Source organism: Suricata suricatta, chromosome 17 (assembly GCF_006229205.1).
Source record: "Suricata suricatta isolate VVHF042 chromosome 17, meerkat_22Aug2017_6uvM2_HiC, whole genome shotgun sequence".
Lineage (NCBI taxonomy): Eukaryota > Metazoa > Chordata > Mammalia > Carnivora > Herpestidae > Suricata > Suricata suricatta.
The window spans coordinates 50,961,581-50,983,471 of NC_043716.1; the positions used below are offsets into that span (position 1 = coordinate 50,961,581).

Below are 21,891 nucleotides of genomic sequence, written 5' to 3' on the forward strand. Positions count from 1 at the left end.
AACAAACTATCCTCAAATTCATATGGAACCACAAAAGACCCCGATTAGCCAAAGTTATAAAGAAGAAAACCAAAACGGGAGGCATCACAATCCCAGACTTTAGCCTCTACTACAAAGCTGTCATCATCAAGACAGTATGGTATTGGCACAAAAACAGACACATAGACCAAAACCATTTCTTTTTATTCAAGTTTGAATGGCCGCGGTTTTCCAGATGCTAAAAGCTGATGTGCCTCATCTTGCCACACGGGGGCATGCTTTCTGCTCCCTCCCATCTAGGATGGGCACCCACCCAGCAAAAGTGCCTTCTTGACCTCAGGCACTAATTCTTTATTTTATGGCTTCATGGTTCATACACACCATGGGAGCAGAGGGCTGACCTACCCCAGGAAACCCACCCCCACATGTGAGGAAAAGTTCCCACTGTAGATGAAGAATCTTTGTGCAATGTTGTTAAATCTTCCATGGGCTTGCTTAGGACTCCTTGTTGGCCAACAGCTGGTTTCCTAAAACTGAACTACAATGGAGCTGTATCATGGGGGCATTCTGCCAACACAGGTGCATGCCTTTGAAAACAAACATTGAGAAAACTCCATTTACCCATTCATTGCTCCCTTTCTCCCTTCCATCACTATCCTTTCAAAGTAATTTTGGCTTCAAGCTCCCAGAAGGAGAAAGGTGTTCGTTGAAATGGTGAGAAAAATTAATTCTTGGCTTTGGATGTTCTGGGGGAGGGGCAAGTCTTGGTCTAAGGGAGAAAAAGGATATTCAAGGAGGCGATTCTTTTGACTCCTCAAGTTTTTGCTTTAAATGCTGTCTTTAGAACCCACTGGGCACTTGTGACATGACTCAACTGTCAGGAAACGAGAAGGTATGAGTGCCGGAGGCTAGCAATTGAGTGCAGTCCATCTCTCGATGCAAACAAGGCAGCCAAGATGATGCTCATAGTGCCTTCACCCGAGAGAATTTCCTCAGTTTCCCTGAGCCCTAAAAAGCTACTCACCCACGGGTGTCCTTAGATCCTCTGCAACCCCTTGGAAAGGCCAACGTATATGCTGCAAATGTGAAGTCCTGGCATAAAGCCAACAGCATGGCTTTCATTTAAACGTTGTCCATTCAATAAGTTTTATGGGTTCCAGTAGTCAGGGCGGGGCTGATCAGCCATTCAACCAACCTCACCACCATGGGCAGGTGCCCCAAATAATATACCTCTGCTGGTGACCGCATTCTGACTATAAAGATATAAATGCGTATCAAAGCAACCTTGGAAACCCTAAAAATACACATTAGAAAATTTAAATCACACATAAGTACATCACCTAAAACATATATCTGGAGTTTGGTATACTTCCTTCTGTGCTTTTTTGCATGGTTTTACATAACTTAGAGAGAATAGGATACAACTGAAGACTGCTTTTTGTTCTCCCTAAATTTTTTTATGTCTTTTATTTATTTTTGAGAGACAGAGAGAGACAGTGCGAGCAGAGGAGGGTCAGAGAGAGAGGGAGACACAGAATCGGAAGCAGACTCCAGGCTCTGAGCTAGCTGTCAGCACAGAGCCCGACGCGGGGCTCAAACCCAGGAACCGCGAGATCATGACATGAGCCGAAGCCGGCGCTTAACCGACTGAGCCACCCAGGCACCCCTGTTCTCACTAAATATTAACATAAGCATTTCCCCCATGTGACTGAAAACTCTTAGAAGCGTTTCAAGCAATAGAAATTATTATTTACATTCTCATAGTGCTGGGCATTTAGGCTATTCCTATGTTTTTTTTCTGGAATATCACTGCAAAAGCTTTCAACTGTATTAACAAGCAGAAATTTGAACAAAATTCCCGGAAGCTGAAGTGTTGATGAAAGGGCCACAGTACATTTGGCTAATTAATTTCCAGAAAGGCCATGCCATTTACATTTCCATGAGGAGAGTTCGTGAGTTCTCCCCATGGCATTTCTTAGTCAGCACGGGTATTTTTCATTTAAAAAATAAATGTATCTGCTTATGAAGGAAATGACATTTCCCTTCATTTGTATTCCTTTGACTGTAGGTGAAGTTGAACATTTTTCAGAGTTTCAGGTGTATTTATTTTCTCTTTTGTGAAAGGTCCTCAGTCCAAACAAGGCCTGCATGATGATATATGATTAGTTAATTCCTTACAGACACGGGTAGTTTTCCTGTGCGCCCCCCATGCCTGTCGATGGCCAAGGAGACCCGACTGGGAGTGGCAGGTGTTCTCACACATCGGACGGATGTATCCACCTGCCAACCGCAAATGCCAGCCTCCAGTTCAAAACTCCTCAAGGGCACCAGGGTGGCTGAGTCAGTTAAGCATCCAGCTTTGGCTCAGATCATGATCTCATGGTTCGTGGGATTGAGTCCCACATTGGGCTCTGTGCTCTCATCCTGCTTCGGATCCTCTGTCTATTTGCCTCTCTCTCTCTCTCAAAAATAAATAAACATTTTTTAAAAATTCCCTTTTGACATTCCTCAAGACAGTGTAATGCCTTAAAAAAAAAAGTAGCAGGAGAGAAGTCATCTGCTTCATTTATGCTAATGGTATGGTCCCCAAAGCTACGTTTCTCTCTCAATATTGACACACTACTTTTTTCAAGAGCAAGATACATGAGAAGTTCTCTCCCTTCCCTAGTCCTCTTGTAAGAACCATAGCAGTTCTGCAAACATTACATATGGTGAGAGGAATCCAGTGTGGCCAGGAGCCCTGCCCGGGATTCCAGATTTAGCAAATAAAAAGACAGGGTGCTCAGCTGTAACTGAATTTCAGATAAAAAGAAACCTTTTAGTATAAGTATATCCCAAATACTGCCTGAGATATACTTATCCTAAAAGTATATCTTTTCTGGACATTGAAACTTAACTGGATACCCTGTATTTTATCTGATTGCTCTTGTGTCCCATTTAGCATCTGAGTTCTCCGGTGGGGAGAGGTTGCACAAACTGCATTCTACTCTGAAAGCAGCCACACACTCTGCTCAGTGCAACACCATCCAAGGAGGCACGTGGAATCCAGGGCAGGAAAAGATTCCATTGGAGATGAAGGAAACTTCATGGAAAGACCACTGAAGGATTTATTATGCTTAGTTACTAAACTTTGAGCAGAGAAGCATCTGGCGTTTAAGGAATATAATGCAAAACTTATTTACAGGGGACACCCGGGCGGCTCAGTCAGTTAAACATCCGACTTCAGCTCAGGTCAAGACTTTCCAGTTCATGAGTTCGAGACCCACGTCGGGCAGGAGAATGGATGCACTCACTCTTAGCGAGACAGTTCTCATCCATTAAGCCCACCACCCACTGAAACATAGCTTCTTCCAACTATCTAACTAAGGTAATGCTTCCTATTCTCAGTCAAGGGAGCCAAAATATCCAGTAACATTAGCTACCAGGGCAGTTCTGCTCTAAAGGTACAAACAACCAATTAATCGACATGAACTCATTCCTGATGAAATGGATGTGTCTAAAAATAAATCCCGGGTGGGTCTTGGAGCGGTAGACTCTCTAGTTCTTGGTCTACCCTGCGTGTGCATGTTCAGCACAAACGCTCCCGGGGGAAAGAGATCATCCCAGCTTTGGGGGAGTCTGCACACTCATCAGAGAGAGCCAACGGGCCTTCCGGAGACAACCAGTGCTTATAAGAGCTCAGCAAACGACTCCCAGCCAGCCCCAGGAAGACGGGGGCCCATACTTACCCTACGCGGTTGTCCATGACCAAATCAGGGAGGAGGCATCCAGGAGAACGGCACCCATTTCAGGGCTCCTGTCCAACAGCCAATATGAACTTACTTGTCATTGATTCACTTTTCCCTATGAGGTAATGCTGTCCAGCTGCCTTCTCTAATTCTGAGAATAAAGATTAATAGCCTAGACCGCTATAGCTCCCAAGGGTGGAGGCAAAAGTCCATCCATTTTCTGGGTCATGGAGAGAGCTTACAAAATACCAACTCCTGCAGCCGGTCCTGGGGCTACTGGGTTAGAACCTGTGGGAGACAGGATATGGCAGATCCTAGGGCCCAGGAATCCACCATGTGCCCTCTCTCACGCACACCCCCAAGGTAATTCTGATAAAGACTAGATTTTGAAAAACTAATGTTTTAAGACCACATAAGTACTACTTAATCCAAGTACTTCCTTAGTCTCTAAATTTACATCAGTCCAGGGGTGCCTGGGTGGTTCAGCTGGCCCAGGTCATGATCTCATGGTTTGGTGAGTTCAGGCCTCACGTGGGGCTCTGTTCTGACAGCTCAGAGTCTGGAGCCTGCTTCAGCGTCTGTGTCTGTCTCTCTCTCTGCCCCTCCCCCACTTGCACTTGCTCGTGTATGCTCTCTCTCTCAAAAATAAAAAATAAAAAATAAAAATAAATTTACATCAGTCCAAATATTACTGCCCAATTAGATATCTCCCATCCAAGTACTAACCAGGCCCAACCCTGCTTAGCTTCCGAGATGGGGCGCGTTCAGGGTGGTATGGCCATAGACCCAATTAGATATCTCAAGGTAATAGCTGATTCTTAGTTCTGTTTGGGGAACTAAGACTACATATGACTGCAAAACACACAGGGAGGGAGAAGGCAAAGGAATTTAAGACTAGAAGGTCAAAAGTAATTGTACTACTTGATAGAAACCATGGTCTCCTTACATCAAATGAAAATCTTTTTTGTTCTTCTCTTAGAGGATATGGACCCTCACCAGGAAAGGCAGCCACCAGAAGAACTGAGAAAGAAATCAATTCCCCCAGCCCAAGGCATTCTCTCCTCTTCCTGTGTCTACATGGGGTCTATGTAGGGTCTAGGTCTACCTAAACCTCCCCTCCATTGGTATCTCCCATTTCCTCTCTTGTCCTAGAGGTTGGCCACCAGGAATCCAAACATGACACCATCAATGACACTGTTAGGCACCACAATCACAAGAGCACACACACAGCCTGGATTCACAAAGGGCATTAATTACACTCTGCAAAGGCGACTGTAAACAAAGCTTTCCTTTTGCCCCAGGGCATGTAACCAGATGGAAACTGCAGTGCTGAAAAAGTTCGAGTGAATCTAAAATTCCACAAACGTTTCTTGGTCTGGGGATTTTCTTGCTTTCCAGGATCCACACAGTTGATTTGGGGAACCCAGTGTCATGGCTTGAGATAACAAGAAAGGGCGGAAAACATAAGGCCTGAAGAAGTACGGTTTGTGGGCTGTCTTTGCTACAAGAAGGTAAGAAAGCTGAGACTTGACCTGATGGCAAGAGAGACTTTTCGCCCACAGCCAGGTTCAGCAGGGAGAGTTTATGGGGCACAGGCCTCAGTGAAGGGCAACAGAAGCCAAATCAGTCATCAGAAGTATCCCGAAGGGCTCGTGGAACTAATCCAGGAAGGCCACAGAACTCACCCAAGGGAGACCAGGACCCCTGCTCCACCAAAATGCCACCACAGACCCATGCAGCAGCACCTCTGTCCTCAGTGCTGGATGCCAAGTGCCCTGGCTCCAGTCACTGGCACTGAGTGCTGGCCATTTCTGCTGGGATAACTTTGCTCTCAGGTCCATCCCACCAGCCAGGCCAAGGTCAGCTCTAGCTGCAAGAAAGCCTGGAAGTCCACCCTCTATCCTGAGAGACAGGCTCCATCTTCCACCAGGACTCCAGGGTGGGGGGAAAGGAAAGTACCAAGCGTAGTCAAGGAGTTTGGAAGATAAGCCACTATAGGGGGAGAAGGAGGGAGAGAGGGAAGGAAGGAGCACAGAAGACTAAAAACCATAGGGAAGCTTTAGTCATGCCCTTGGACATCCATGGCTTTGCTATCCTGGTCTATGTTACATTTGCACCAGGTTGGGGTGCTGGGGTGGCTCAGTTAGTTAAGCATCTGACTTTGGCTCGGGTCATGGTCTCACGGTTCATGTGTTTGGGCCCTGCATTGGGCTCTGTGCCGACAGCAATCCCCCAAGATGAGCTTCAGATTCCAACTGGTCAGAAAATAAGAATGTCCACTAACTGAGAAGCAAATCTGTTTGCCAGAGGAATCAGCATCTCTCTGCACCCGAAGACGAAAAGCATGATATTCCCTTTAAATGTATTATATTATTTTCTGACAGCACAGACATTCCCATACGTTAGGGGAAATATAGAAAATCCTGATAAGGATGCAGGGAAACTAAAAATCATCCACCACCCACTGAGAAAGGACCACCTTGAACAAATCTTGACTACCTTTTTTATATTTATACTGTGTCTGTATAGATAACACATATAACCACACACACATTTTTTGGAGGCTCATACCATGCCGAAACATGACTTCACGTAGAACATACTCCATATTATAATATACTCCCCCAGGTCAATGGTTTTCAGCCAGATTTCTGTCACCCGCTAGAGGTCAAGAAGGAACAAGGTAGAATGTCCAGGAGTCAGAGAACTAACAATATATCCTCAAGATTTCTTTCTTGTTAGAAGAAAAGATGTGTTGATTGTCTAAATCATTTCAAAGTCTGGTATGGCCAGTTACCTTCCGGGCCTCTAGTGAGCTCTGATGTTTAGAAGACTAAAAGCTATCAGGACAGGAATTATAAGCAGCGCTTGACAGTTGGCTACATGTTGATTGACACTTATTGTTCTGGGATTTCTGTGATATAAATGTTATCTTTGGGGTTATTTCTGAGCCGTCTCCTCTTCAGGCTCGACTTAAACGGTGTCGTAGAAAGAACGTGTACGCTGTGTGTGTGGGCGGGGTCACCTGCAGCCTGAATTCCATCATATTTATCCACGTTCTAGGGCGTCACTGGTCTGTGCGCAGGTCCACCACATCTGGTGGCAGCGAGCACCGTGAAGGCATGTGTGCGTGTGCTCACAACCGCACCCTGCTTGGCCCAGTGGTACTTAACTAATCTGCAATAAACAATGAAAGGCGCGCTTTCCCAGAGAAGTGTGTGCACATATCTACACAGAACATTTTGCACATATTTTCGGAGAGTTTATGGCTTTATTTAAGGTTAAGACTCTCGTTCCAAAACATCCTATCCACTGACCAACCAACATCTATTTATGCAAACGCCTACCTTACGGACATACACCGCAAGGGTCAGCAAATGTTTGGGCAAAGGTCCAAATAACAAATATTTTAGGCTTTGTGGGTCATTCCATCTTCCTGGAAAACTACTCAACTCGGCCTGTGTAGAGCAAAGGGGAGCCAAAGACAGCACATAAATGAGTTGGTGTGTCTGAGTTCCAATAAAACCCTTTACAAAAATAGGCCAGACCTGGCCAGCAGACTGGGCTTTGCTGGCCCCTGATACAGGCTATTAAAAGCAGGGTTTTTAAGATTTCTTTAAGATTCATATCTCTTGGTCATCGGTGGCCCTCAGGAGAATTATTCCCAAGCCTTTATGTTCCCCAAAGAAGTTAATTACCTGGATCCAGCCAGCGGCTCGTGTGGATAATCCAGCCACATGTGAATCATCACAGAGGTCACTGCTCAGCCTGACGACTCGAAGAAGAGTCCAGAGAGCGACCACCATGACAGAATGCTGCATCCGATGTACACCTTGTGGTGTCTATGCAACAGCTTGCCTTGGCCTTTGCAAGCATTGTCTGTCCTCTCCCCCAACACCCCAGGCTTTGCATGGCCCATCCGGACCAGCCTGGGCTTGGAAACCAATGGATGAAGCTGAGTTCAGTGTACCTGGATCTCCAGGGAACACAGGCAGTGGGTGGAACTAGATGAATCTCACTGCGGACCTTCTCTGAGCATGCCAGCTCTTAGAGTTACCTACTAACAGAAGACACTGCTTGCACCTCATCCCTACCAGGGGACGAAGAAAACCAAAAAGAGGAAGGGCAGTAGATGCCAACTTGAAAAAAGGACACTCTAACCCTCAAAGGCTTATGTAGTCACCAACCCCACTGTCACCGGCCCCACTGTGACAGGCAACAGCCTCAGACGACCTCAGGACCCTGCCTCATGGCCTCCTCTCTCTTCCGATTCAGGTTCAAGGATCACTGGTTAAATGCCTATTCTGCACCAAGCAAGACCCCACAGGCATGGTCACCTGGAGAACTTTTGATCTTCTTTAATCTTAGAAGCAACCCGGTGAGGTAGGTCACCGCAAATCCTATGTTACAGGTAAGGAGCAGGTTAGCTCAGTGGCCTGCTCATACACTCTTCCTTTCAACTAGCTGCCCTGTCATTATTCCCAGCTCTGCCTTCTTCATGAACCTGACCGGTGGGTCTACCCCCGGTTCATTGGGGTGTGAAGGGCTTCTTCCCCTACTCCTGTTTCCATGAGGAAGCACTTTGCCCTAACACCTCCTGGCCTTTGGCCCCTTAATACCTCCCCATGGGGACAGAGTGAGTTTCTTGACAAATGAATCTGGGGAGGTCCACCCAGCCACCCCCACCCTTGCCCTCAGTGCCAGGGTGCCCACAGGCAGCCTGACTTCCAATCCAGCCCTCCATGCTAGAGGTTCATAGGGTCCCCCAGCATGTCTGTGAGTTGGCGAATAAATTGGCCTAATTCTGTAGCCCACCATCACGAATCCCACTGTGATGCACATCACAGCCATGGTCTCTAACCCAATCTTCATTGGTACTGAGGATGGAATCTTAATTTCCCTCTGCCTCCTTTCCCTTTTAAAGTTATTCAAAGCTCCGACAGAGAAGATAGAGGTGTTCAGCATGAGACCTCGAAACCCAGTCCCCGAACCTAAGCCTGATCTAGTCTGCAGAGCACAGTGGTCAAGTCAGGGATGAACGTATGATCTGAGCCAGTCAAGTCAGAGCCTTGGCCTACGGATATTGCCCTGTGGACACCGCCCCTCGGGCTGAAGCCCAGCCACGCGGAGCAAAAACAAGGGAAACACGCCAGGTGCAGTCTGTCTCGCTGGTGCCGGCCTCACTGTTCAGAGCCCGAGGCCCTTGATTCCTTGAGCTTTCAGTACCTTTTCCCACGAGTGAGCAAATAAAAGTTGATATGGCTTCAGCTGGATGAGTTGATTCCTGTCACCAGCAATCAAAAGAGGTCTGACTAAAGTAAGAAAACCTCGGCTACCGAGTGATCCCGCTAGGGGGACCCAGCTACTTCACAGCAGGACGGAGATTCAAACCTCGAGCTCCTGCATCAGGCCGCCAGTCTCCACCCCCACTAAAACCCAAAGGCCCCCCTTCCATGCCTTAATTCTCTAAAGCACGTGGGGCATGAACATCTCGCGGATGCCTGAGGGCACATCTGTAGCCATGGATCCTCTGGGCTCCCTCCCAAGAGGGAAGGGAAGGGTTTTAGGGAGGATCCACCTGCTCTAGGAGTTTTGTTGCCCTGGAAGTTTCCTGAAACGACTGGACTGGTGCTTCTGAAAACAGGCCTTGATCAGAATCATCTGATAAAATTTTTTAAATCCAGATTCCCAGTCTCGGCGATAGACCTAGTGGGTCTGCATGTCCCAAGGGAGGAGCCTGGCCATGGGTATCTCTGCGGGGTCTGGGGAGGGGCCAATGCTGCTGGATCAGCAGCTGGTATATGAGAACCCCCAGATCACAGAACATCAGCATCTTTCCCAGAAACAGGGTCTGAGAATGCCCCATTGATCAGCCCAGGCTGCCAGGCTGGTCCCTTCCGAGATCACCCATGTCTAAGCTCATATGACAATCTCTGCTCTTTAGCCCCCTTGTATTTTCCTAGCCATGCTTCACCCTGGTATCTGCAAGAACTCCGTAATTGCCAAGTAATTGGGCAGCTCCAGGTGGCTGTTGGCTCTGTACATGTCACCCCAGGCTGCAAAACAGAACAGACATGTGAAGGCCAAGAAGACTTGAACTTGGCTTGCTGGCTCAGACTCAGGTCCACCTTCCCACCCAGTGCTCACTGCCCATGCAAATCCCCAGTTCCCTGCACGGTCTCCTGGCCATGAGTTCTGGCCTCATTAATCACTCAGCCCATAAAAGCAGCCAGTCTTCTCAACCGAGCCGGTCCTGGGCCTTGGCCACCCTCATTTCAACCCAGTCGGAAAGCCTATCCAGAGATGAGCAGGTTCAGGAAGGGAGGAGCCTGGAGGAGGGCAGTGTGGACAGGTAGGCACGGGTGTCCTCCTACGCTTTCCTCTCCTTTGCTGCATGGAATCCTGCACCAAGACTGAAGCCTCCAGACACCGATCAGATTCCAGAACAGCAACGTAAAGATTAAGGGGATTATTCGGAGGTGGGACAAGTGGGTGACATGCATCTCAGCAGAAGATCTTACTAATCAGGAAGATGTTCCAGCAGATCAAGGGTGGGAGCAAATGGCACTGCATTCCACAAGAGTCAGCAAAGAGAGTCCCCTTTCTGGGGCAGAGGATGCGGTTGTGACAAAGTCTTTCTAAGACAGAACCTGCTCTGGGCAGGAGCCCCTGTATTCTGATAGGTCGAGAAAAGTCTCTTTTGGGAGTGCAACCCTACGAATCTAGAAAGGTGAAGCCAATGTCAAGGACACTCATGGGTTGGTTGGGCTCATTTCCAATCAGCCTGGGCTTCTACATAAAGAATAATTAGCACATCATTGAGATGCAAATACTTTACACATTATGTAAATGCAGCTAAATGTTTGTCTCCAAAAGTTTGTTTTCTTAATTAGCTAACTATTTCCCCCTGCAATATACTCCTGCCATTTAACCTGTTCTGGAGACGCTTCAGAGTGGGCGCAAAGGTAAACTTCGGCACAGCTACCCACTCTGTTAAGAAAATCCCAGCTCTTTAAGAATGAGTCCCAGCTAACAAAGAAAAACCACTCTCCCAGACCCACGGGTACTCTCCACGAAGAACCCAAGTCACGTCGTATTTGGGTAAGCTTCTGCCAAGGTCAGACGTGCGGGCACTGGGCGGACAGTGAATAGAAACATGTTACTGGTGCCACCAGAGGGGCACGTGGCCCACACGCCTGGCAGCAGCTCTTGTGCCAGTGTGCCACTTTTTCCACCGTCTCCCCATTCACCAGATGGGGAACAAGGATTCAGACACAGAAACCACCTGTTTCCCTTGCCAGGCTCAATGGGAGAGAAAGCTACAAGGGCTGTGAGTCCCAGAAGTGTTCCTTTCATTCACCTTTTCAGCATGTTGCAGGTGTGTGTGTGTGTGTGTGTGTGTGTGTGTGTGTGTGTGTAAGAGACAGAGAGAGAGAGAGAGAGAATATGCACTTGTGTGCCCAGATGCAGATTACCACCAATTTATTTGACTTGAGGTGGTCTGGTAGTTTCTCCCAAACTTCCCCTGGGGGCTGTCAATCATAGAGGATGGGCGGTGTGGGCAGGGAGGAGCAAGACAGACAGCCTAGGAGGCTGGCAGGCCGGCTAAGGGCGTCCTGTCCTCCAGCGGCACAAACCACAGACAGGAGGGGAATGTCTACAGCCAGCTCTCTGGCACACTCCCATTTTCTTACCTCTTCAGGCTTTTCTCCTTCCCTTTTTTTCCCCAAGGCAATGACGGAGGGCTCTGGGCGGCATTACAGGAGAGAATAGTTCTGGGGAATGGAGAGCCTGCACTCACTCAAGGCTTCGTGGCCATTCTGTATCCCAGCTCTACCACTTCCTGCATATGCATCTTTAAAGATGCCACCTGATACCTTCTATGCCTCAGTTTCCATATTTGCCAGATGGGGTGCTAATATTACCCACCCCAAAGGACCAGGGTAGGGGGAAGGTAAGAGTGGGTGTGGGGCCTCTGGCTGGCAAGAATAGAGTGCAACAGAAGCCACATTTTAGTGGTTCCCAAAAGGAACTTGTATTGCATTTATAAAAATATTTTTAAAAAAAAGCCTGGGGCACCTGGGTGGCTCGACTGATTAAACACCTGACTTGATTTCAGCTCAGGTCATGATCTCATGGTTGGTTGGTTCCAGCCCCATTTGCATTGAGGGCGTGGAGCCTGCTTGGGATTCTCTCTCTCTCTCTCTCTCTCAAAATAAATAAATAAACTGACAGGTATGGTGGCGGGCTTGGGGAAAGGAACACCAAGATGGCCGACAGACTGCCATCTCAGGACTTTCCCGCCAAACAAAACCAAGATGGCTGACGGACCATCCCGCTGAATAATACCAAGATGGCCGGCAGACCACCATTTTGGAACTTTCTGCCCATTGCCAGCTCCCCGGAAACACGTCATTTGCCCTAGCCTCATCTCTTCACCTCACAAGGGGGTTCTCCGCCCCCAGACACACATCAGAAACTGTATAAGGCCCTGCCCTTTGTTCTCCCATGCGACTTCCCTGGCCCATTCTGTCTGGACCAGGGAACCTCCCCGGAGAGCACCCCCAATAAAAGCCTTTTACATTTATTTCTGAACTCGGTTTTCTGCATCGTCTCTGCGACTTCTCTGGCCCATTCTGTCCAGACCCAGGAACCTCACCCCAGAGTTCTCTATGAAAAAGTGCTCTGATCTCTTTTCCCAGTCTCTCTGTTTTGTGACTTTCTCACTCTGCCGATTCAACCTTACATAAACATTAAGAAAAAAGAAAAGAAAGAAAGGCTAATGGTGTGCCTGGTACACTTAATCCGTACTTAACGTTAAGTCCAAAAGGGCGGAAGGCCATGATGGGACAGAAAACAACAGATCATGATGGGATTTGGTGCAGAGTTTTCAAATACCTTCAGATCTCAATACTCTGTGCTGGCAGAGTGGAGCCCAGTCTTGGCTCTCAAGTGAGAGCTTTCTAAGATTCATAGTCATGTCGACATTTTCAACTTTCAGAAAGGGTCACTAGCTGCTAACCCTAGTAGAGACTTTGCATCAATCAAGAGGGCTGGTGCCCTTTAAGATCGTCTCTTCTGCTCTGGAATACAAAGTACCTTTGTCCTTTTTTTTTTCTTTCCTTTTCCTTCCTTCTTTCTTCTTTGAATAGCAGATTTATTCATCTAATATACTTTACTTAGACTAACGTTATTACCCATCTGCACATCCTAAAAAATGTTAACCAGAGAGATGGGAATAAAGTAGGTCACTGGCATCCCTACATTGTGCTGGGTGCTTGCTTATTATCCAGAGAAAACTGTGATAGATAGACAAACTGTACATGAGCACGCATGTGCATAAATACATACGTGGTCTATGTACCATATGTATTATATACTCAATGCTATTTCATTAGGCCATCATACTTCCATTTTAAAATTTTATGTTTTTAAACAATGTATCCATGTAATTTTTAGAAATTCACCTTGGAAACTGAAACTTAGTGGCTCGTGGAAACAGCACCCAGACAGCTAACTGCCGAAAAGAATGTGTACCACTCCTTCCTTCCTAGGTTTCCCATCAACATAAGTAAGAAGGGGAAGGGCCAGGAGGCAAACTGGTTTCTGGAAACAGATGTAGTTCCCTGGAGGGAGATACATTCCCTTTCTCTACCATTTTTGGTTTGGACTTAAGGCCAATGATGGGACAAAAGAACCCAGATCATGATGGGATTTGGTGCAGAGTTTTCAAATACCTTCAGATCCCGATACTCTGTGCCGGTAGAGTCCAGTCTTGTATCTCAAGTGAGAGTTTTTTAAGATTCATAGTCATGTCAACATTTTCAACTTTCAGAAAGGGTCACTAGCTGCTAAAGCTAATAGGGCACCACATCTTCAGAGGGCGGCTGTCTCTGCATCAGGACCCCAGGCAGGAACTACGCCGAGATGCCCAGCGGTCATGCAGGACAGCCTGAGTGGACCCCGGTATGAGAAGCTGTTCTTGAGCCTTCTGCTTTCTGAGGCAGAGGGCTGGGCCCAACGGGAGAAGACTGCCAGGTAGCGCTATCTGCACTGACCTGACGTCGCTCAAAGCTAAAACACAAAGCAAAAGCAAAAACAAAACAAAACAACAACAACAATCAAACCTGGTTCAGAGATACAGCAAAAATAACCATCGGAAGTCACAGGGCGTGGGGCTTACCAGTAAGATCAGTGTGGGAAAGGTGAGGCTGCCCTCATGTTCAAGGACAGACCCTGCTTGGTGAAACGAGTAAGATTGAATGGGGCAGCTGGGAACAGACCTTCTCGTGCGACCACAAGGGACGCGTGAAGAATGGCTTGGTTCCTAGTGGGAAAGCACCTGCCATCCAGCAGGGGTGCGGAGAAAGGGAGAGACGTGGCCGCTGAGTGCTCTGTACTCCTTCAGCCTCTGCTGAAAGCAGAAAATACCTTGCTGAACATGAGGCTTCAGAAGGACAGACTCTCCAAGCGATGTCCGGATTAGGACAGACTGTAAATGGAAAGGAGAACCAACGTGGGGCGCCTGGGTGGCTCAGTGGGTTAAGCATCCGACTCTTGATTTCGGCTCAAGTCATGATCTCACAGTTTGTGAGACCCACGTTGGGCTCTGTACTGGAAGCATGGAGCCTGCTTGGGATTCTGTCTCCCTCTCTCTCTGCTCCTCCCCCACCAAAAAAAATTTAAAAAAAAAAAGAGGACCACCACGAAAGAGGGCTGGAAATGTAGTGCTCATTATGTCAACCAAGATGGGAGCTCTTACCGCAGAGACAGTGTAGGGCTGAAGCTGTGTGTGTGTGTGTGTGTGTGTGTGTGTGTGTGTCTTGCAGGTTGGGGTGGGATAGCTGACTGGAACAAGACCCTAACTGAGCCCAGGCCAAGAACAGTCTTCTGCAATGGTTCTCAAACTTGAGCATGAAAAAACACATACGTACATACCTACATTCACAAGCAAACAATTCAATCAACTTGCTTGTTTCAGTAGCGCATCTACTAAAATTGAAGATAAGCCAAGAAGGTAAGCCCGGCCCGTGACCAAAGACAACACTCAAATGGGTGAAGCATTCTGTATTTTTGGAAGACGGCATTCCTAATCAGTGGGCACAACGTTTCAGGCAAGGTGAATCAGCTGTGGGGTCTGCTGTGCCACATTGTACCCAAGGCGCCGATGGTGTATGTGTGTACGCTTCAAAATCGGTTCGGAAGGCAGGTCTCGCGTTATAATAAAACAAAATTTTAAAAAGATCACCTAAACAACTTTCACAAAAATCGTATTAAGTTTTTTTCTTCAATGAAGGGTCTTGGACCTCCTGGGAGAAATGGGCAGGGCTTAGGAGTTGGAAGGTGTTACAGGCAGTTGAGGGAACAGAACTTAGAGAAGAAAGAAGGATCCAGAAGGACACAAAGGACACCCACTGAGAATGGACTCCCTCGTGTGTGATGTCCAGCCCAGGTCCATGGACAAGGGCTTACTGGGAATCTTCACTGGGGGCCCTGATCATTCTGGCTCACTTGGCACCAGAGGGGATACATCCTCTCCTCTCCTCTCGTAATTTCTAACAGAATGACAGATTCCATAATCTTCCTCGTTCGCCAAACCAGGAGCGTGGGAAGAAATGTCTGTGCAGAAAGGCCACAGAACCCACTCTGAGAAACCCTGTTGCGGGAGAACCCACCCAAAGGAAGCCCATGGAAAGACCCAGGGCGAGTGCCAAAGGCAAGTGGCAAGGAGGTGTGCTCGCCCATGGGGTAGCCTGTGATGTCTTTGCTCGGAAGGTTCTGGCCAAAGCATGGGAGCAGGAACAGAATATCCGACCGAGACGGAGCTGACTAGCACATCTCAAAACCGTCAATCACCTCCCCACCAGAATCTGTCCCACTCTAGGCCACCAGAACCCTGAGCCTCTGGGCTCAGCCAGACAGGACCTCTGGAGCCACTGGGTGGGCTCTACAGAAAGCAGTGTGCCTGCTGCCATGGCAACCTCGGTCCACCAGGGATGGGGGGAGGGGCTCTGCTCACCAGCTCACCAAAACCCAGGCGACACTTTAGCCTCAGCCCCAAGGAAGTTAGTGTTCATCCTAGATTTTCTTCTCTTTCCCCTCTCTCTTTTCATGCTACCAAGTACCTTTAATCCATCCCCTTCCCCCTCAAAAAAGTCATGCACCAAAATAGGACTTCCGATGAACCGCGGAGCTGAATCACCTTCCCCCCCTACCCCAAGCAGAGCCTAAGATTCTGTTTGTTCTCCTTATTAGTAGCCTATCCATCTCAAAGGAAACGGATCACCAAAAAGATCCTCAGGAATGCACTGGCCCCACCATCACCACCTCCCTGCGCATCCAGGACAAATGTGCTCACCCTGCTTTATGACTGAGGGTCACCTGGGGAACTCTGCCAGGCAGATTCCCCAACAGATTCCCAAGAGAGTTGATTTAAGCAAATCAGGAGCACAGGAGTACCCGCATTTCCTCTAGTGCCCCAGGGAATCCTGATATAAACACACTGAGATCCACCCTTGAGAATTTGAGGAATGGGGACCACAGCTCTGGGCTTCTCTTAGATCTGTCCCTTTAACATTTTTTTAACAGTTTTATTTATTACTGAGAGACCGAGAGAAAGAGCATGAGCAGGGGAGGGGCAGAGAGAGGGGGAGACACAGAATCGGAAGCAGGCTCCAGGTTCCGAGCTGTCAGCACAGACCCCAACGCAGGGCTCGAACCCACCAACTGTGAGATCATGACCTGGGCTGAAACCGGAAGCTTAACCGACTGAGCCGCCCAGGTGCCCCTAAATCTGTCCTTTACAGGGCAGGCTGAGCTCAGTCCACCAAGCTAGCCATGGGTCATGAAAGGGCTAACAAGAGATCTTCCACCCCCCACCCCCACTACTGCAACGTGGAATTGTCTACCAGGTTCTGTGTACGGTGGCCGCATATAGAAAACACCTCCAGTTGCAAGGCGAAACGGGAAAACAAGCATGCTGAGAGCCCCAAAAGTTACAAATGTACTCCCCACTTAGGAGTCTCCACTGAAAATTTCCCTCGCTGCCAAACAGCCTAACAGAAGTCCTAACCTGCCACATACAGCAGTCCTGCCGAATGTGAACACTGGTTTGCATTTTCATTTCGTTGTCAGCATTGCGGAAATGTCAGGTCACAAGTCTTAAAAGAGATACGAGTTGTGAAGCTCTGGGAAACGATTCACACGTAAGGGGCACTGCCCGTCGCCTGGCAGAGCCTGCGACACCTCGGACCTCGTGAAGGACTCCGTACACGATACAATTATTGTGCAAATTTACATTTCTCCTAGAGATGGGTCTGTTTCCAGCAAGATTTAAAGATTAAAATAAAACCAAAATCTCACTCCACAATGCCTAGAAATGATGGATGAAATAAACCAAAGAGATTTAAGTGCACATCTGAGTCTGCGACAGAGAAGGGATCACCGATGACAAGGAAGCGATAAACCAGAGCCTAAAGGCCAAAACCGGTTCAGGCGCAGATGCTGCCTAGGATTACAGGCCCCATGAATGCATTCTGGGTGTTACCGTCCTCATGGGGCACGATGAGGCCCTGAGCCACACAAGGCAAGTGGTGAGAGTCTATAAATGCAAGAGTCACAAAATTCTGTCCCTACGTGGAAGGGCATAGGAAACTAGAACCAAAAAATCCATCGAGCTGCACAGAGAGGCAAAAAAGAAGATTACATGTTTGAAGGACAAAGACCATGGGCTTTCACCTTAACTGTTCAGAGTTCTGAGTGTCTACTGTCTGCTGGGCTGGGAAAACCGTGACCTGACTGTCACTGTAAAAATCAGTTTCAGGCTAATGTCACTGTAAAAGGGTCTTACAAAGCAAATGCAAAACCAGGCTGAAGGGTCCTCCCCTGATCCAGGGCCTTGGGAATCCTTTGAGCAAAAGACACCCCACTAGAGAAGTACTGGTCTAAAAAGTCACAAAGCCAGGGCGCCTGGGTGGCTCAGTCGGTTAAGCATCTAACTTCAGCTCAGGTCAAAATCTCGAGGTTTATGAGTTCAAGCCCTGCGTCCAGCCCTGTGCTGAAAACTCAGAGCCCGGAGCTGCTTTGGATTCTGTGCCTCCCTCTCTCTCTGCCCCTCCCCTGCTTATACTCTGTCTCTCTCAAAAATAAAACATTAAAAATAAAAATGAAAAGAAGTCACAAGGCCTACAAGAAAACAGCACTCCAACAAACGGAGTCCATGATGCACAAAGGAGAAACACGGCTTTATATGACAGATGTTCCATTGAAAATATGAAATATGTCTAACCTGGCATTAAAGACATGAAGGACATAACAGAAGAAATCAAAACTGTAAGAAAAGAACCAGCTGTAACAAAGGAAAGCAGACACAGTAAAAAGAAGCAACCCACTGTGACAACTCAAAAATAAAAACTGTGGTCATTGCAATTAGAAACTCAACAGTCAAGTTAAAGGGCGGGTGAGACTCAGCTCAGGGACTAATCCATGAGCCAGAGAAGAGCCCACAGAGAGATAAAGGGATAGAGGACATCAAGGAAAGGGTAGGACATGGGGCAGATAAATAAGAGCTTGGAGGGGCGCCTGGGTGGCTCAGTCGGTTGAGCGTCCAACTTCAGCTCAGGTCATGATCTCACTGTTTGTGAGTTCAAGCCCTGCGTCGGGCTCTGTGCTGACAGCTCAAAGCCTGGAGCCTGCCTCATGTTCTGTGTCTCCCTCTCTTTCTGTCCCGCCCTCACTCATATTCTGTTTCTCTCTCAAAAATAAATAAACATTTAAAAAATTTTTTAAATAAGAGCTTCGAATAAACATCTATTAAGTGCCGCAGAAGACAATAATGAGGGAGAGGTAAATTTGAAGAGATAATTGCTAAAAACTTTCCAGAAATTAATAATAATGAGTATTCAGCTTAAATGAGACAAAACTGTTCTTTTTAATGTTTGTTCATTTTTGAGAGAGACAGACAGAGTGCTAGTGGGGGACAGCAGAGAGACAGGGAGACACAGAATCCGAAGCAGGCTCCAGGCTCTGAGCTGTCAGCACAGAGCCCAGTGCGGGGCTCGAACCCACAAAACACAAGCTAAAGTCAGACGCTTAGCCGACTGACCTACCCAGGCACCCAAACCATAAGAAACTCTTAAATACAGACAACAAACTGAGGGTTGCTGGTGGTGTGTTGGGTGGGGGATGGGCTAAATGGGCGAGGGGCATTAAGGAGGGCACTTGTTGGGATGAGCAGTGGGTGTTATGTGTAGTGACGAATCACTAAATTCTAGTCCTGAAACCATCATTACCCTACGTGTTAACTAATTTGGATTTAAATAAAATTAAAAAAAGAAAAGAAAAATAAGTAAAATAAAAAAATAAAAGCCACAGTAAAAATAAATAAATAAATAAATAAAGATGTAAATCTTTGAGTGATAAAGAGCTCTCCAAGTCTTATGCAAGACAACAAACACACACGCACGCACGCGTGCACATACAACACCACATCACACTGAAACTGGGAAGCACCACGACAAAAATGATGTATAAGCAACCAGAGAGAAAGACAGAAAACAGAGAGGAAGCTGCTGTCGGATACGTTTTTATAATGCTTACAGAGAACACAACACGTAACACAACTCTTCCGCGTGACAGAAATGGTCTAAGTGCAATAATACGGAATGACGTTGTCAGTGTGCCAAAGGAAATAAAACTTTCTGTCAACGGAGGCATTTAGGTGCAACTGAGTTTTTCTTCCAAGAGTCAGAGCAAAATAGAGATATTTTTAGACGAGAGAGGAGATTTTTATCCCCATGGATCCTAAGTAAGGAAGTAATAGAGAAGGAGGAGGGAATGTGGTGGGAAGCGCGGAGCCATGCTGAACAAAGAAGCGGACAGACGTGCTGGAAAATCCAAGCAACTGCTGATCACATAAAACAATAACAATAACTGATAAGCAGGATGTCATTAAAAATTAAAGTTGGGGGGGGGGGCGCCTGGGTGGCTCAGTCGAGTAAGCAAGCACCTGACTCTTGGTTTTGGCTCAGGTCATGATCCTGGGGCCGTTGGACTGAGCCCCACATCAGGCTCTTCACTGACAGCATGGAGCCTGCTTGGGATTCTCTCTTTCCTTCTCTCTCTCTGCCTCTGTCCCCTTCTAAAATAATAATAATAATACATAATAATAGTAATTTAAAGGTCTATTTTCTATTTTTTAATAAAGTTTTCAGAAGAAAAATATAGACCCCAATCTAGGTTTATTCGGATTTCTTCTATCTCCATTCATGGTCTTTGATAATAAAAATAATCACTGTCTGGCAAATGTCAAGAGATTGTTAAACATGTGTTGGCTGAATAAATGAAATAATGGCTCCAAAGCATTATAAGATTCTGAATCATTAGAGGATCCTAAATTAAAAGACTCACTTAGGCTTATTAAACTGTTATCAAGATGTTTATTCAAAACTTTTTAATCATTGTTTGAAATCAGAAGACTTATGTTAAAGCTACAGTTATCAAGAAAGTGTGGCTTATAAATGACCAACTTAAAAAGCTAATATAGGGCACCTGGGTGGCTCAGTTGGTTGCGAGTCTGACTCATGATTTCAGCTCAGGTCATGATCTCACAGTTTGTGAGTTCGAGCCCTGAATTGGGCTCCAGGCTGAGCCTGCCCGGGATGCTCTCTCTCCCTCTCCCTCTCCCCCTCTCCCGCTCTCTCTCTCTTTCTTTCCCTCTCTCTAAAACTAAAAAAAAAAAAAAAAAAAAAAAAAACAAAAAAACTCAACATACTTTCACCAGATGATCCAGCAATAATGCCCCTGGGTATTCACCCAAAGGAGTTGAAAACTTATGTCCACACAACATGTTGCACATGGATGTTTATAGCAGCTTCATTCATAATTGCCAAAACTTAGAAGCAGCCAAGATGTCCCTGAGTAGGTGGATGGGTAAACATCCAGACGTTAGCACCTCCAGACAAGGGAATATTATTCAACACCGAAAAGAAATGAGCTATCAAGCTACGAAAAGACATGAATGAGCCTCAAATGCATATTGCTTAGTGAAAGAAGCCAATAACGAAAAGGCTGTATGTGAATGCAAACTGTATGTGTTCAACCGTATGGCATTCTGGAAAAGGCAAAACTATGGAGACAGTTGTGGAGAGAGGAGGGGAGAGGAGGGGTGAATAGGAGGGGCACAGAGGACTTTTAGTGAAAACACTCTGCATGATACTGTAATGGATGATACACGGCATTATGTATTTGTTTATAAACAAAAAATGTACATGACCAAGAGTGAACCCTAGTGTAAACTGTGGACCTGGGTGCTAATGATGCATCCCCAGAGGTTCTTTAGATGCCACAAATGTACCTCTCTGGCCGGGGGGTGTTGACCATGGGGAGGCTGTGCACGACAGAGGATGGGGGTATATGAGGGATTCCCCAACCTTCGCTCAATTTTGCTATGAACCTAAAATTGCTCTAAAAAATAAAATCTAAAGACGGGGTGCCTGGGTGGCTTAGTTATTTAAGTGTCCAACTCTTGATTTCGGCTCAGGTCAAGACTCACGGTTTGTGGGTTCAAGCCCCACATTGGGCACCACACTTGACAGTATGGAGCCTGCTTGGGATTCTTTCTCTCCCCCTCTCTCTATGCCCCCTCTAAAGGTCATGTGGTCTCTCTCAAAATGAATATATAATTTTTTTAATTTTAATAAAAATGAAAAATAAAATCTAAGGTAAGAAAAAATAACACAATAACAGTACTAGTAGCTAACTTGGAAGTATCAAATTTAAAAAAAGGGTAGAACTAAAATATTAGAAAAATAATATGGAAGATGCCAGAGTAAACCAAGTTATAGCATCCAGGGCCCTGAGAGATTGCTTCGGGAGAAGGGGAGAGAGATACTCCTTGATTTTGAATGTCAGTAAGTCTACTATCCCTGTTAAAACATCAACGGTAGCCACAAACACGAAAGTGAATTTAAAACGTTCAGACAAATAAAGGGTGAGGGGGAAAAAGGAGAAAGTCATGTAGAAAGGTCAATAAACCCAATAAAGTACAAAGGAGGGGAGAAAATAGATGGCAAATAGAAAGAACAACATAAAAGAAGGCGAAGTGCTATCAGTCCTGGTAAGGCCATACGACCCTCCCCAGCATGACCCCCAGGTGCACAGCCTCTGGTGGGCGGGGGGGGGGGGG

General features: G+C 46.8%; 1 protein-coding gene and 1 long non-coding RNA gene across 8 annotated transcripts in view; one reads left to right on the forward strand and one right to left on the reverse strand.

Moving 5' to 3' along the window:
- SLC39A11 (solute carrier family 39 member 11) overlaps positions 1–21,891 on the reverse strand; it is a 353,304-nt gene that overhangs the window by 148,723 nt on the left and 182,690 nt on the right. The gene's annotated exons all lie outside the window — the stretch shown is intronic.
- On the forward strand, positions 7,984–8,974 carry LOC115281846. Its single transcript, XR_003904429.1, has 2 exons — positions 7,984–8,090; positions 8,632–8,974. It is a non-coding gene; the product is annotated as an uncharacterized LOC115281846 (long non-coding RNA).